Raw genomic sequence first — 17,670 nt, forward strand, 5'->3', positions numbered from 1 at the left:
TAAAGTAAAAGAAAGACAACTATGAGAGATGGAATGGGGAATAAGCCTCTCCAACCACTTTTAAGGAAGAGCACATATGGGGTTTGAGGATATGAACATTCACCTTATTCACACTATTCCTATCTGAGTATCTCGTAGAGTCTTTTCACACTATCAGGTGTATATACTCTATTTTGAAGACCACTGGCCTAGGTGTCACAGATTAAGTAATAGAGTGCAAACACCTAGAAAGAGACATCTCACCTTTGGGAATTACAAATAGCCCCCAAAAACTTTTAGTTAGCATAATTATTTTATCCCTACCCCCTTTCTCTTCTTCTGTCTTTTTTCATTCCACCTTCCTGTGAAGAAGCACAGCTATTTCAAGCCACACCTTGTCTGTGCAGTAGAGCCTTTCACAGAACACTAACTTGGTCCTTTCTTCAAATTGCCTCCTCCTCCAACTTTGGGATTGACCCCCTCCATAGGCAGGGGCTCCAGACTTACTTTTGCTCTGATGTGGGGCTGGGTCTCCCATGATCTGAGGTAGCTCTGGTTAGAGACGTTTCTCTCAGGAGCTCATGGCTGGGAGCTGGAGGTGGTCTGGGTTAGAGGATGTCCAGAGGTGCTGAAAGGGAAGGAACCTCATGAGACTGAGATACATTCTCTGATGGAGTTTGGACTTGGTCTGGGACTGTATGTGTGGCTTATGTAAAGTGGAAACAAGTTCAAAGTTTCACAAAGCAATATTATGAGTGCTTTTTATTGTTTCTGTAATATGAAGCTGATAACCAGGTATGTATCTTGGTAAAGGTCATGAACATAAGGAGCATATTGTTTGCCTATAAATTAATGATTAATACCAGCAACTGAATCTGAAAGCTTTCTGGCACTCACACTAGTACTAGCTTTCTTGAACATGCTCCACATCTACTTTCAGACCTTTTCTTTTTTTTTTTTTTTTTTAATGACAGGCATTGTGCCTCTTTTTTTTATTTTTTACAGAGAGGAAGGGTGAGAGATAGAGAGTTAGAAACATCGATGAGAGAGAAACATCGATCAGCCGCCTCCTGCACATCTCCTACTGGGGATGTGCCCGCAACCCAGGTACATGCCCTTGACCGGAATCGAACCTGGGACCTTTCAGTCCGCAGGCCGACGCTCTATCCACTGAGCCAAACCGGTTTCGGCCAGACCTTTTCTTTCTTCTCAAACCTCCTACCTCGTTGCTAGTCTTCTCAGCTGCCTCATTTTATGGACCAAAAGAAGCCATTGGATGGAAACTTTTTCATCTCCTCTACATCAATTATATATTTATACCCACTCTCCCCAAACAAAGCCCAACTTCATCTGTCTGTAATTTCTCCTTTTCTGTTGTAATGAAGAAAATCTCCATGCCCTAGCCAGTGGTCAGCAAACTGCGGCTCGTGAGACACATGTGGCTTTTTGGTCCCTTGAGTGTGGCTCTTCCACAAAATACCATGTGCAGGCGCGCACTTATAGTGCGATTGAAACTTCGTGGCCCATGCACAGAAGTTGGTATTTTGTGGAAGAGCCACACTCAAGTGGCCAAAAAAAACTGCATGTGGCTCGCGAGCCGCAGTTTGCCAACCACTGCCCTAGGCCATCTTACCATTTTGTGAACTCATAATTTGTGTATTGACTTCTGTTCTGATTGAACTCTCTAGAGATGTTTCTGTTTTCTAGACTTTATGCTGACTGATACACTAAAGTCCCAGGTTTTACCTCTGTTAAGTGGGTTTATTAATAATACCTGCAACATCTGGGAAAGATGGGTCTTTGCTTGGGTCCCACACTCATACAAACTGTATTTATTAAAGAAAATGTAGATAGCACTGTCACTTTATAATTGGTACTCAGTAAGACTTATACCCTCAAACATACACTCTCATAATTAACACTATTCAGGCTCAAGAGAAACGTGCCTCCATTGTTTTGTTCTGTATCTTGAAAAGAAAACTGTATCTGGATGCAATAAAAGTTTGTGATTTTTTTGTTTGTTTTTTGTTTGTTTTGTGTGCTAATTTCAAATACGTTTTCATTTAAGACATTGCATTTTCCATTTATAATATAATGCTTAAAAAGTGCAAGGTTAGATCCAAAGGCATGGAAGCATGGAACAGACTGACAAATCTCAGAGGGAAGGGGGGTGGGGCAGGAAGAGATTAACCAAATAACTTGTATGCATATGTACACTACCCATGGGACACAGATAATAGTGGGGTGGAATCCTGGGGTGGGGCAGGAGTTGGGTGGAGGGGAAATGGGGGAAAAATAGAGGGTCATTTATAATACTCTCAGCAATAAAGATAAATTTTATTTAAAAAAAGAGCAAGGTTATTTCCTTTCCCTGTGTACATGTTTCATATTCAAGTATCAAGAATGCCAGTTTCTATAGCAGCTTAGCCATGCAGTTTGCTAAAATTTGGGTTTTCGATGTTTTGTATAGAACAAAAACTAAATGTTTTCAGATTGCCTGCATCCACTTCTTCATTGGTAGGCCCAGAAGAGGAACCACCAATGAAGGAGCTCCATCACTAGGGGATCCCCAGGCATTCCTCCTGGCTTACCTCCTGCTCTGGGACAGCTTGGGAATCATAGGGCTGTGGACTTTCTCCAGCTCTCTCTGGTGATGTTCAAATTTTTTCTTCTCTGCAGTCTGATTCTTACCAAACCAGGTGATGGTTTCATTACATTTGTCAAGAATCTTCTGTGTATCCTTGAAGTTTCTCACCTTTAACAGTTGCCTTTATGTTGATTGCAAAGAATTCAAGTGAATTTTTGGAAAATACCTTGTCCCACTGCTTCTCTCTCATCTTCAGATGTGTACTTCTCAGCTTCTTGACCCATATGTTTGCTGTCTTCCTTAGTCAAAGGGTTCTTGTGTTTAATGATGGTAATTTGTTCTCTTTTCCTGTCCTCTTAACCACAGCAAAGACATTGAAGGTACCATTGCTATCAATATGAAAAGTAACTTCAATCTGAGGAACACCACAGAGTACAGGTGGTATGTCTATGAGTTCAAACTTGCCAAGTATTATCCATGGTTATGGTGCACTCATCTTCATAAACCAGAATGAGCACACCTGACTGGTGGTCAGAGTAGGTAGTGAAAGTCTTGGTCTGCTTGGTAGGATTGGTAGTGTTGGGCTTGATGAGGACAGGCATGCCTCTTCCAGCAGTTTCAATGCCAAGAGAAAAAGGAGTAATATTCAAGATCAAATCTCCAATGCTTTTAGATTTGTTTCCAGATAGGATGGATGCCTGGACAGCTGCAGGGCAAGCAACAGCCTCCTCAGGCTTAATGCTCTTATTCAGTTCCTTTCCATTGAAGAAGTCCTGCAGAAGTTTCTGAATTTTGTTAATACAAATAGAACTACCCACCAGGATAATCTCAGGGATCTGGCACTTGTCTAGCTTGGTATTTTAAAGGGCCTTATATATTCAGTGTGCCACAGAATAAATGAGCATTCAATTCTTCAATTGCGCACAGGTAGAAGTTGATACCTTCATAGAGTGACTCAGTTTCAATACTGGCCTGGATGCTGGGAGAGAGGATACACTTAGCACATTCACAAACAGTACAGAGGCAATGGTCAGCCCTCTTGTTCTCACTGATAGCCTTCTTATGCTTGCACTTGAACTCTACAATAAAAGAGTTGACTATTCGGTTGTCAAAGTCCTTTCCATCTAAATGGCTCTCTCTAGCTGTAGTTTTAATCTTAAAGATTTCATTTTTAATAGTGAGGTTTGACATATCAAAAGTGCCACCTCCTAAGCGAAGATCGGCTCATTTCTTTCTGCTCTAACCTTTTCGTTTAAGCTATAAGCAAAAGCAACAGCAGTTGGACCCTTGATGATTCTAAGTTCATTGAGACCAGAGATGCAGAGAGTCATGAAAGTAAGGTGATACTGTGACAACAGCATTGGGAGCTATCTTCCCAAGGAAGGCTTCTGTGATTCTCTTCATCTTTGTCAAAACCATAGATGACAGCTTTTCTAGAGGGAAATGTTTTGTCTCGCCCTTGTGTTCTACTTGGACCTGCCTGCATCATTCACCATCATGCAGTGTCAAGCTTTATATCAGACTGGTGGTTCTTGTTTAGGAAGGTTATTAATTATTGATTCAAGTTCTTTCATAGATACAGGCCTATTCAGAGTGACTATTTCTTCTTGCACAAGTCTTGGCAGATTGTATCTGTTAAGAAATTGATCCATTTTTATATAGGTAATAAAATTTGCAGGCATAGATTTATTTATAGTCTTTCTTCATTATCCTTTTAATATCCATGAGATTTGCAATGATGTCTCCTGTTTCATTTCTGATATTAGAAATTTATGTCTTCTCTTTTTCTTTTTTACTTAGTTGACCTGGCTAGAGGCTTACCATTTTTTATTAATCTTTCCAAAGTATCTGCTTTAGGTTTCATTGTATTTCTTCATTGATTTACTGTTACCTATTTCATTGATTTCTGCTATAATGTATTTAAAATATATGTTTATTGAAATTTTTTTGGTTACATTGGTTAATTAAATAGGTTTCAAGTGTACAATTCTGTAATAACATCATCTGTATATTGTACTGTGTATTCACCACCCATAGTCAAGTCTTCTCCTATCATCATTTAATCGCCCTCCACCCTCTTTTACCTGCCCTCACTCCCCTTCCCATACTGATGTCTCTATATGAGGGCTTTTTGCTTAATCCCTTCACCTGTTTCACCAGCTTTCCAAACCCCGCCTCCCCCCCCCACCCCCACCCTTGAGAACTGTCAGTCTGTTCTCGGTAAGAGTCTGTTTCTATTTTGTTTGTTTATTTTGTTCATTAGATACCACATATAAGTGAAATCATATGGTATTTGTCTTTCTCTGACTGGATTATTTCACTTAACATAATACCTCCTAGGTCCATCTATACTGTTGCAAAAGTTAAGATTTCCTTCTTTTTTATGGCTGAGTAATATTCCATTGTGTCAATGGACTACAGTTTTTTTATCCCTCATTTACTGATGGACACTTGGACTGCTTCCAAATCTTGGCTATTGCAAATAACACTGCAATGAACATAGGAGTGCATATATGTATTTTTTCAAATCACTGTTTTCAGTTTCTTTGGATATACCTAATTTTTATTATTTCCTTTTCTTCTGCTTAATTTGGATTTAATTGCCTCTTCTTTTCCAGTTTCTGAAGGTGGAACCTTAAATGTCTGATTTCAGATCTTTCTATATAGTAGTCTAAGAAATTCATTCAATGCTAAAATTTCCTTCTAAGCACTGCTTTTGCTGTATACTACAAATTTTGATAGATTGTGTTTTAATTTTCAGTTCACAATATTCTTTAATTTCTCTTGAGAGTTCTTCTTTGTCCCATATGCTTTTTTAAAAAGCATTGTTTAATCTCCCAGTATTTGGGATTTTCCAGCTACCTTTCAGTTATTGATATTTAGTTCCATTAGGTCTGAAAGCAGACATTATATGATTTTTATTCTTTTAAATTTGTTATATTGTATTTTATGGCCCATAATATGGTCTGTCTTAGTGAATGCTCCATGAAAGCTTGAGAAAAACATGCGTCCTGCTGTTGTTAGATGAAGTAGTCTATGGATGCTCATTATGTCCAATTGATGGATGGTGTCGATGAGTTCCACTCTGTCCATACTGATTTTCTGCTTGGTGGATCTGTCCGTTACTTACAGAGATTTTGAACTTCAAAGTTCCTTGTGGTACTATCAGTTTTTGCCTCATGTATTTTGACACCATTGTTCTGTGTATATACATTAAGGACTGTTATGCCTTTTTGGAGAATTGACCCCTTTATGATTATGCAGTGTCACTATGTATCCCTGATAATGTTCCTGTCAGTCTGCTCTATTTGAAATTAATATAGCTGCTCCCACTTTCTTTTGATTAGTGTTATGATAAGGTGTTTTTTCTTCTGGGTTCTTTTAGGATTTTTTACTTGTCTTTCATTGTCTGTAGTTGCAAAATGATGGGTCTAAGTATAGTATTTTGTAGTTGTTGTTTTGGCATTTATCCTGTTTGGTGTTCTCTGATCTTCCTGAATCTGTGATTTGATGTTGACATTAATTCAGGAGAAATTCTCAGATATTATCCTTTTAAATATTTCTTCTGTTCCTTTTTCCCTTTCTTCTCCTTCTTGCATTTCCCATTATGCAAATATTTATACCTTTTGTAACTGTCACACAGGCACTGAGGATAACTTCTTTCCTCAGAAAGATTACAAACTGGTAGGAAAATGGCACATCAAATTTTAGTCATTAGCCCTGGCCGATGTGGCTCAGTTGGTTGAAGTGTTGAGCTGTACACTGGAAGGTTAAGGGTTCGATTCCCGGCCAGGGCACATGCCTAGGTTGTGGGTTTGACTCCCAGTCAGGGCATGTATGGGAGACAACCAATTGATGTTTCTCTTTAACATCAATGTTTCTCTCAAACATCTCTCTCTCTCATCAATAAAACATATCCTTGGGTGAAGATTTAAAAATTGTAGTCATTAAAACAAATGGAATAATTAAGGAATGTTCTGAGTCCTATAGGAGCATGCTTCTCCTGGACTTTGATTTGATCACCATCACTTTTCTGGTCATTTTTCTCTAGATAAGCTGTAATACATCCACATTCTTCTTCACTTGTAGCCTGCCTGTGGTTGAATCTACGGAGATCCAGAAAGTCCTCTTCCCTCCCATCTTTAAGGCTGAATATCATTTGAATCAGGTGTAATTGTTAGAGTGAGAATAACTCATGAGTAGAAGAGTGGCCGATGCCATATGTAATGGCATTTGAATGGCCGATGCCATATGTAAAAGTTGGCCTGGTCTAATATGTATTTCTTTTTCTAATGTTTTTTAAAAATTAATTTGAGAGAGAGAGAGAGAAAGGGAGAGGGAGAAAGAGATAGAAACATGATTTGAGAGGCCACCTCCAATGCTCCCACTGCTGGGGATAGAGCCTGAAACCCGGCATGTGCCCCAATTGGGAATCGAATTGGTGACTTCATGGGCTGATGCTCAACCACCTACACCAGCTGGGCCCTAATATGTATTTCTTAATGAATATTTACCCCGTTGCTAAATGTCAAGATGTAATCAGGCCCACACAATCCACATAGAATGGCATAGCTAATTTGGACTCTAGCGATCTTTTTTTAAAAAATATATATTTTATTGATTTTTTTAACAGAGAAGAAGGGAGAGGGATAGAGAGTTACAAACATCGATGAGAGAGAAACATCAATCAGTTGGGATGTGCCGGCAACCAAGATACATGCCCTTGAATGGAATCGAACCCAGCACCCCTCAGTCTGCAGGCCGACGCTCCATCCACTGAGCCAAACCAGTTAGGACATTATCTTTTTTTTTTTTAATCCTCACCTGAGGATATGTATATGTGTGTGTTTTTAATTAATGAAAGAGAGAGAGAGAGAGAGAGAGAGAGAGAGAGAGAGAGAAGTATCTATTGGTTGCCCAACCCACAACCTAGATATGTGCCCTTACTGGAATTGAACCCACAAACCCACAACCTTTTGGTGTATGGGATGGTGCTCCAACCACTGAAAAACCTAGCCAGGGCTGGACTCTGTTAATCTTTAATGAAGATGAATGAAACTTTCTTTGCTCTTCTGGGTTGGAGAGAAATAACTATTAGGGCTCACAGTGTGCAAAGTCCATTCCAGGAGTGGTCACAGACTGCAGTTTTATTATGAGCCCAGAATTTCATGGTGTGGAGAGCCCATGATTTATTTTGGTTGACTGTGACCCATTAGTGGTAGATGGGCAAAGAATAAAACAACACTATTTAGTGGGTCACCATAGTTACTATTAAAATGAATACGTGCACAGGTTTATATATTTCAACTTCAGGATATTTTCAAGGTAGCTTTGAATTGTATAATGCAGAATCCTAAAAAATTACATAGATGCCTTAGGTTTAAAAATGAAAAATAAAGCAGATTCAGAAAGAGAACATAAAACTTCTTAGGAAGTTTTGCCTTTTCTATAGGGTGTCCCAAAATTCACGCAAGATTTGCACTTCAATTCAATTGCAAATCTTGCGTGACTTTTGGGACACCCTATATATTGCTGTGCAACTGAAAATCGGTGCTTGGATTCCAGTGACCCTGAACAATGAGGCTGGAAGTGGGCCTTTATTTATTTTACCTTGCCTTTCAGATTTCTCTTTAAATTCCAAGATGAGTGACTTCACCATTTTTGCTGGTAAAACGGTGCTTCAGAGGAAAACCAGAGACAGCCTTGACTAGGACTGTAAAGCCTGTAACATACTCAGGAGCAGATTCTTTGTAAACAAGAAGGATGGAAACAAGGAGGATGGAGGGACATGTTAAGAATTCCTAGCTCACCACAGCTTAGCAGAGGAAAGGTAAGATGACCATATGGTTATTTTACCTGACAAAGCACAGTGGCTTTGGCTTCTTGTGCGTTGAGTTATTAAAAATGATACGTCCTAGCATATGTGAGAAGTTCTTGCTTATCATGCTAAGAAGTTCTATAACTCAGGAGATAAAGTTGAAGGGAAAGTTCTTTGGAGCACTTACGCATACTTCTGAAAATCTCAAACCTAAAGGAGAGGCTACTGAGTCAGATGTCAGAGCACGCTACTCAAATCAAATATAACTGAGCTGAAGTATGAGAAACAATGGGTCTCCTCCCTGAAGGAGAGCAGAAAAAACAGTAACGAATGGCTCTTGGTCCTTCAAATATTCAGAATGAAAGAGAAAGCCTGGTCTTAAAACACTTTTTAAAAAACCCACTTTTTGTGTGACATATTACAACACCCCCTGATATTTATTTCTCAAAGTTAGACCATTTCTTTGCAGCCTCTAAGAGCCCCTGAGACCCCCTTGGGGATGATGGTGGTGGATAGAACGCACACTATTTCAAGCCTGCGTTCTAAGTCTTCCCATCTCATTGTCTGTCACGAGGAAGCTTCCTGGACATATTAAACTTTTTAAAAACTTCAATTCAATAAAAATAAAGATTTTCCTTTTAGGTCACCATTTCTTCTGGCAGACTGAGTCTAAAGTGCACGTTATTTCCCTTTAATTTAACAGCTCCAGCAGCTTTTCCAGTTAAATCGACTGTTCATTATTGAGCTCCATTTATGAAGGGGCTGTGCAGTGCAGTTTAATGAATCCTTGGCACAAAGCTCCCTTTCAGGACTAGGAAAGAATAGGGGCTGTTCAGGCCCTGTAGGGCTGTATGTCAAAGCCAGCCCATAATGCCTGTCAGCCAAGGGCAGAAATTCCCACTGATATAAGAATGTGCAAGAAATCAACTTTCACCACTGACGAGCAGATTAAGACACAATCAGGAAATGAGACTGTAGGTTTAGAACAGTGACACCTGTTTGAACAGAGCCATTTTCTCATCCTTTGATCACTGTGTGGCTGGGGAGGGTGCTGGTAGAAGCAGCAACACAGCCAAGGTCTCAAAGCCTTCCAGGGTCTGGAGAGGGGAGGGAAAGACCAAAAGGCCATTCTGGTGGAGGCACCTTTGGGGTAGGTGTTGTGCTGAGTGCTTTTCATTCCTTTTCCTACTTCAATCCTCAGAACAAGGATGAATAATCAATTATGTGAGGATTAATCCCGTGTGACAGGATGGAAACTGAGGCTCACAGGATTTCATTTTTGGTTTGAGGTTACAATGCTAAATTGGCCACGAAATGGCAATGACGAGATGGAACATAGGTCTGTCTGGCTCCTGGTGGTTGTCTTTTCTAGTGCTCTGAAGTGAGTCTAATTGATAGATTTGCTCCTTTGGAAACATCCCTAGGAATATTTAAAAATTCTTAATTCCATGGAGTATATACTGAGTGCCTACTATGTACTAGGCATATGTGCTATACATTGGGGATACAGGCAGATGAGACATGGCGTGGATGTGTGAGGAGTATAGCTATAGGCCTGCCTTTAGTGCAAGACAAATCTACTGTGAGTCCCAGCTCTGACAACATATAACTTTCGAACCTTGCAGACCTTGGGGAAGTCCCTCTCACTAAGCCTTGGCTGTGCTGCTCTTTTCTCAGTCTCCACCCCAGCCACAGTGTTCAGGATGGTGGATCTGGTAACTCTGGTATTGCTGACTACTCTTCAGAGGGTAACATGGTCCAGAATATTGCTATAGAATGATGTACTAGATGCCTTTGTGTTATGTTAAAACCATAAGATCCCTGAGTTCTCAAGATGGGTGTGCAGATGGGTTGTCTTCCAGGATCATTATCATGGAGCACATCAAGCCTGATAAAGTATAATTTTTAAAAAGGTAGAAGGACTCTCAGACAAATATAAAATGAACCTCACATAAGAGAGTCTATTCAACTCAGGAATTAGCAATGGAATCACTAAGAGGATGATTGGTTCAAAGAACATTTAAGAAGCCAAGAATATATATTAAGCATTGAAAGGGGCAGTTTACTGGATTACATTTTTTAAAACTAGGTCATAAATTTTTGTGGCTATCTGTTTCATGGACAGAAATTATTTTTATATCTACTGGACAAAACTCTACCAGGTCATAAGCAACCTTACTAAATCTGGCACCTTCAATCAATAGCAATGCTGAGAGCAATTAAATACATTCCTCTGGACAATCTATGGTCTTCGTTCTGCATAACATTGAAAGAATGTGAGACCTACCTTTCTGCCTTATTTCCAAGTTTTGGATAATTTTTCTAGTAAGTCCTATATTTTATAGACAAGTAAATTTGGACCTACGCAGAGAAAGTAAATGGTTTGCATACATCATAGTGAGTTATTGGCAAAGCCAGAACCAAAACCCAGATCTCCTGTCTCCCTAAAAATGTTTGTTCCTTTTTATTGCTGTGGAAACACATAACAGTCTTGTTTTTTCCATTAGAGATCAGAGAAAGAGAAGACTTGCCCTTTTCTGATTGCAAATATTGAAGGAGCATATATTTTCCAGGGCAGCTTTTATATTAAGATCAATTAAATGTGGGAACAAGAAAATATGCTAACTGAGCCATTCTGTTAAGATACAAATTAAAAAGTTAACCTTGGGGCTTAAGTCTTTGTAAATTTTTTTCAGTAACAGTTGACATACTATATTATATTTGTTTTAGGTATATAACTGTGATTATACATTTATATAACTTACAAAGTGATCACCCCAGCTAGTGTTCCTGACACTACTAATCCGTCAGTGTGGGCCCTTGAGTTGAAATCTCTTTACTACAGTTAACCATGTAATGAAAATAAGGCCTAGCGGGTACTGTGGTACTATGCCCAGATCCCCTCTGGGAGGTCATGAACCCATTCCTCGGCAGTTGAATCTACTGTCTGCTGATGGCTGACAGCTTGACCCTTCAACCAAGCATTGCCCACAGCTTAAGAAAATTGCCTTGCCCAAGTTCATATCCTCTCTCAAGTCCACTGGAGACCAATGACTGGCTGGGTGATGCAGGGATACAAAGGTCAGACCTAGCTTGCTTCAGAAAAGTTTCACTTACCAAGAAATACTGCTCAGTCCCAGGCAAACTGGGACAGTCAGTCACTCATTTTTATTAAGTCCCTCCTGAGGGCAGGTACTGTTCTAAGTGGTGGAATATGTGATTCATCTGGGCTGGATAGTAAGAGTGTGGGATTGATTAGTGATTTCTGTAGTGCCACCACATTTCTTCTTGGATTTTATGGTGGTGTGGGGTGACTCCCTGGTTTCCAGGCTAATTATTGATAAACAATGTCACCTTTTATCTACAAAATGTCCTCCCACAAAAGATCAATTTTATAATCATCCTAAGAAAGAAGTTCTATTCAATGTGGTTATTCTTGCCTCTCTCTTCTGAAAAGTGCTCCCTTCTCTCTGGATCCTATTTGGGACAAATGGCCTCCATCCTCACTGCATTTAGGAGTTCAAATCAGATCCTCTTTGGCAGAGAGGGGTTCCTTTAGCAAGTTCTGTTCCTAGCTTAGCAACACAAAACTCTCCTGAGGCAAATATGCAAACATTCCTGGCAACCTTCCTAGAATGGGCAAGAAGGAAGTAGATTCTGGAGCTGTGAGGCAAAGTACAGGGAGAATAAAACAGGTTACAACCATAGGAAATGATTTTGCCACATGTTAAAGCAGAACTCTGCAGATATAGACACTGCCCTAACTAAAATTACAATCAGAAGCATGTTGACCCTGAAATTGAAATCAGACACTCTTAAGTTTGAAATGGAGTTTAGAGGTCATCTATCCATTTTATAGAGGAGAGACAGGCCAAGGTTCCATTCCTTGTAGAGCAGGATCAGGACCCTGGTTCTTTAAACCTCCCAGCCTCGTGTATCTTCCACTGGACCAACTTCTGATCTCCAAGGAGAAATTAGCAGTTTGTAGCAGTGACAATACCATGGAGGCAGCAATTTGGCCTTGGATAAAAGAGAAAGATTGCTCTGAGATCTGGGAGGCCGTGGCAGAGGGGCTGGCGAGAAAATTGCCATATGCAAGAGCCTGGGCTTTGCCTGGCTTGTGTAAACAGAGCATGACATCAGGTTGGGGGCCAGAGTCTTTTCTGGTGCCAGGAAAGTGACAAATGCTAAAATCTGCCGCCACGAATACAGCAGTGTGCCACACGCCAGGGAACACACGGAAAGATAAGTTCCTCTACTCAGAAATCTATTTCCATAAGACCACATCTTCGCTCCTTTGCACAGTATTTGAGGTACGGTTTCCGATCTTCCTCTACCCCCTGCCTCACCCTCTACATTCCAGCCACAGAGTACCATTTAAATTACCTTGACGCTACCCTGCAGCTTTATACCGCCATGTCCTGGCTCATAAGGATTCTCTCTAGGATTCCCACCCCCACCCCTGTCTTTTTTTTTTTTTTTTAACCTATCAAAAACTCTCCTTATCCTTTATGGCCTAACTCAATGGCGTCTTCTTTATAAGCCTTCTCCAATCTTCCCATACATAATGATTTACTCTCCCCTGTGTGCTCCAGTGACACTCTGCTTGTGCCTCTATTCAAACACTGTCCCAAGGACAGGAAGCATGTCTATGCCATTTCTCTATGCCTAGAGCATGGTGTACGTAGGATATAGCAGGTGCTCAGCAAATGTCTGATGAATGAATAAATAAATGGCATGACTGCTGGACTCAAATAAATCATAAAGAATATGTCTCTCTTCTTAGGACCAGGACTTGAGATGTGCATCCTTGGTGCTTAAGTGGGAGCCTCACACATAGTAGGTCCCAATAGATATTTACTAAGTTGCGACGATAGACAAGTACTAGCTGATTCAAGGCAGACTGGGCATCGGATTTAGATTTAAAGCTAAGTACTGTAGTACCAGCTGTTTGACCTTCATCCAGCTCCTCAACTCTGTGAGTTTAGTGTCTTCAGTAAAATGGGGGTGATATTAACTACCTAAAAGAGTTATTGTGAGGATTAAATGAATAATATGTGAATGTGCCCAGTACTGCTTTAAAAATAAGGCAGGAACTCAATAAATGCTTGTTGGGGGAATGGACAGATGAAGGAGTGCCATAAAAATGATAAAGTATTGGGGAAGCATGAGGGAGGGAGATAAGACAGCCTGAGCTTGTGTTAACAAAGAAACAGGAGGGCTTTTTGAGAGACACTATTATTTAATGTGGATTTTGAAAGCAGAATAGAATACTCAGAAAGTACAGTGGAATTAGTGATAGCCTGGTTCTACCTTACAGAAATATAATCTATTTCCTGCTGCCTCAAATGCTGTGCCCTACAAAAGTCACTTTAATAATAACTAGGAAAGACCAAGTATAATATAGCAAAACTAATATACACAAGGGCATCTAAATTCAGATTTTCTTTTCATTAAAGTGTTTTTGAGGGGTTGAGGCAGGGGGATTGAGAGATAAGTGTGGTATCCTAAGATTTGAAAAGCTTCCCCTTAACTCATTTCCTCTTTGATACCGCCAGGAAGTGCTTTCCTGAAAGAGCAGGCAGGTTTAATGCAATTATGCGATGTTGGCCATCCCCAGCTTGGCCCTGTGCTAGGCAACCCCAGCTGGCCTCACACAAGAGAAAGCAAACTTCAGCTGCCCCCCAGGCCCTTGTTTTAGCACTCAGCAGAGAAGTGTTCCAGCGGTGGGGCTGGGCTGAGCGAGCTACTTAGCTGTTTAATTGAATGAATTCAACCTCATATAATAGGATCTAGGTCTTTAAGCATTTCTGTCTGCCACACCGGATATTGGGCTGAGGGCTGCTCAAGTTACCCTGCTTTGCTGAGGCCCTGGGTCTCTGGTTGTCTGCCCTTGTCCCATTTTGGCGTAAACCTCTGTGGGCTCAAAGCAGCGTTAAAAAGTGTGTTCAGATGAAATCGTTCCACATTGATTCAACTGAAGTCTAGTGCTTCTAAGAGGAGTAAGATACGAGGTATTTGAATGATGTCTGAACAAAAAAGGTTCCACATGGAGGGTCTAATGTAAATTTTCCCATTTCTAGAAAAGGAAAGGGAGCAATCACTATTTGGAAATCAATATTTTCAGCTCCCTCCTGGACTCATCTGCTTAGGCCTGCAGTGGACTGACCACATGACTGAGCAGGGCCTGAGTGAAATATAACAGAAAAGAATTGAAAGGCAGGTTAATCTTCTTCAACCTTGCTCTCTGCCAATCCGTCATGCATACTAACGCCAGAGTGAGATTTCTTTTCTTTTGTGTTTTATGCATAATGTACACACACGGACATGACAGATTTTAAGTTTACAGTCCCTTGAGTTTTGACAAATGCGTATACCCCTGTAGCCAACATGGCCCCCCTTTCAGTCAACCCCTTCCCCCACAGGCAACCGCTATTCTGATTTCCAGCACCATGAATTGGTTTTCCTGTGCTAGGATTTTTATATAAATGGAATCTACAGTACAGTATGCACTCCTTTACCTTTGGCTTATTTGGACCAAGGTAATGCTTATGAGATTCAACCATGTAGTTGCAGGGTAGTTTGTACTTTTTTCATTACCAAATATATTCCATTCCATCATATCACAGAATAATATTTCTAAAATAAAGAACTCACCATTCTCTGTGCTTAAAATCCTTTATAGTACCCCATTGCTTATATAATAACGCCCCAAATTTTGATACTGCATTCAAGTACCTTCTTCTCTGGCTCTGGCCTCGTCTCCAGCTACTCCCATCCATGCAAACCATTCTGTCTCTTACTTCTGTGCTTTCTGACCTGGCTGTGTCATCACCTGAAATGTTATTTGCCCCCCTTTTCTTTTCTGTGGCAGGTTCTTCTCCAGTTTAGGCCTGTGTGAAGCCTTCCCTGACCTCCTAGCCAATTATTCCTCTGTCCCCTGTGTTGCCACAGCCCGATTCGTCCCTCAATTATAGATTGGATGTTGAGGTCCTTGTATATGGGATAATGCAGTTTCTGTTGGAAGTTCTAGGATCCGAACAGTGTTGTGCTCTGTGAAGAGAGGATTTATAGATAGCAAGTTGGTCATTTCATTGGTTGGATTAATGAATGTGGTTGTCCAGCATGATGTAGAACAGCTTTTACAGCCCACATGAATCAGGGTCTGTCTCTTCACTGTCCGAACATTGCCGGGAAGGAATCAGGCGATGGAGATCTATTACCTCACTGCTGACACCATCTCCTCAGAGAGCTAGTGCTCATCTGTAGATTGCCTAGGGGGCTCTTTCTCACACTTTACACATCCGGGAACCTCATAATGAGAACTCAGCACACATGCATACCACCAATTTTTTTGAGATATAATTCATATACCATAAGAATTGACTGTTTAACGTGTGTGATTCAGTGGTTTCTAGTATATGCACAACATTGTATGGCCATCATCATATCTAATCCCAGAACATTTTTATCACTTCAAAAAGGAACACCACACCCATTAATACAGATCACCACTATCTAATTCCAGAACATTTTTATCACCTCAAAAAAGAAATACCACACCCATTAATACAGATCACCAATTTTAGGCAAATGAAATAAATTCTTAAAAAATTAACCATGGCTTAGAGTGTGCTAGGGTGAGGGACTGACGTATGAAGAGGAATTGTGTCAGGATATGAAGAAGGATTGTATTAGGGTTAGGAACCATGGAAGAAAAATTGCTAGATTGTCTTAGAAAAACAATGTGTTATGATATGCTCCAGCCAGGTGTGACTCTGTTTACCCCCCCTTTGTGCTTATGAACTTTCTGTGAACTTCTAAGGAACAGCTAATGGAATGCTTTGTATTTCTTTCTAACACTGTTTTGCTATAAAGGATCATACTGCACCCTTGATCTCTGCCACATGCTCCGAATCTCCCAGAGGGGGAGATAGGCGCTGTGGTCAGCTGGCCAGCTTAATAAAAGGCTCTTAAATTTAAATTCTGAGTCAGTGGTCTATCTCGTTGAGCCAACCCATAACAAGAGCAAGAGAACACAGCTTTAAATAGTAATAAAAGTATTTCATACCAGTCAGACTAATTTCATATCAGTTTTTCAGGTTATTTGCAGAAATCCAGATCAGTATCCAATTGCTTCAACTGTAGCTCAGGTTTTGTAACTAAGCAATTTTTCTTACTGTCTGTTCCTACTAAATTAGAAGTTCTAGCTCGCAATTATAGGTTGTTGGGAACAACAGCAGATGTTTGGTGGTTCTGTTAGACAGTTCTGGATATTTGCATCAAACAAGGTATCTTGTCCTTTATACGCCCAACAACTGTCCTTCCCCCTTCTTCCTGTAAATTGAATACTGACCAATCTAGGTTTTGGACAGAGATTCCCTTCATCTCAGTAAGTATAGATACCTACCCAGCTCCAGAGGTTAAATTATGATTGGTCTAAACAAATCATGGTAATATCCTTTCCTATGGTAATAGAGTGGTGCAAGGGTAAGCATATTGTCAAGTTTGGGCTAGGACATGTTTTTCTCTGGAGAGGGCCTCTCTTTCTGTATAAAATCAAAGCATCTCCAGGAAAAAGCCCTTTTCTCTTTCAGAATAGGAGTGTGATGTCTGGAAGTGAATCAGCCATCTTGCAACCACGAGGCATTCAGAGAAGGATAACTAACACATCAGGGAAGATGGAGCATAAAAATAGAGTCTGGACTCATTGTGGTAACAATAAACAGCTGAATCAATGCCAGAAATTGCCCACATTAGGATCTATCTATCTATCTATCTATCTATCTATCTATCTATCTATCTATCATCTATCATTTATCTATCTATATATCTATCTGATTTTCTATTACTAATAACCCAATTATAAAGCTTTCGAGCTCATATCTCATCAGATATTACAAGCATAACACCCTTGACTATTTTAATTTGGTAGAAGGCACTTCCAATTCCACTTTTGGCTGCATTTGGTGCTAGAAATCCTTTTCAATGCTCCATTGCAGCATGCTGACATGGTTTTGAAATATTTTTTTAATAATAAGCCTTTAATTTCTTTCTTGGATAAGTGTGAATCATCACCTAAAAGGAAAAATCAAAATCAAACCTTAGGTAAGCAAGTTGCTTTCACCACAATTCTATCCCTAAAAATCCTGTTATCTTATCCTCAACATGAAACAGTCTTGATATTTTGCCTCTAAAGTGATTAGTCCTGGCTATTCAGGATACTGAATATGTTGCTAAGATAAGGCACTTGAGAAATACCCTTGACATTGTTACAGTATCCTTA

The sequence above is a fragment of the Myotis myotis genome, unplaced genomic scaffold, assembly GCF_014108235.1.
Source record: "Myotis myotis isolate mMyoMyo1 unplaced genomic scaffold, mMyoMyo1.p scaffold_m19_p_10, whole genome shotgun sequence".
In the NCBI taxonomy this organism is placed as follows: Eukaryota; Metazoa; Chordata; class Mammalia; order Chiroptera; family Vespertilionidae; genus Myotis; species Myotis myotis.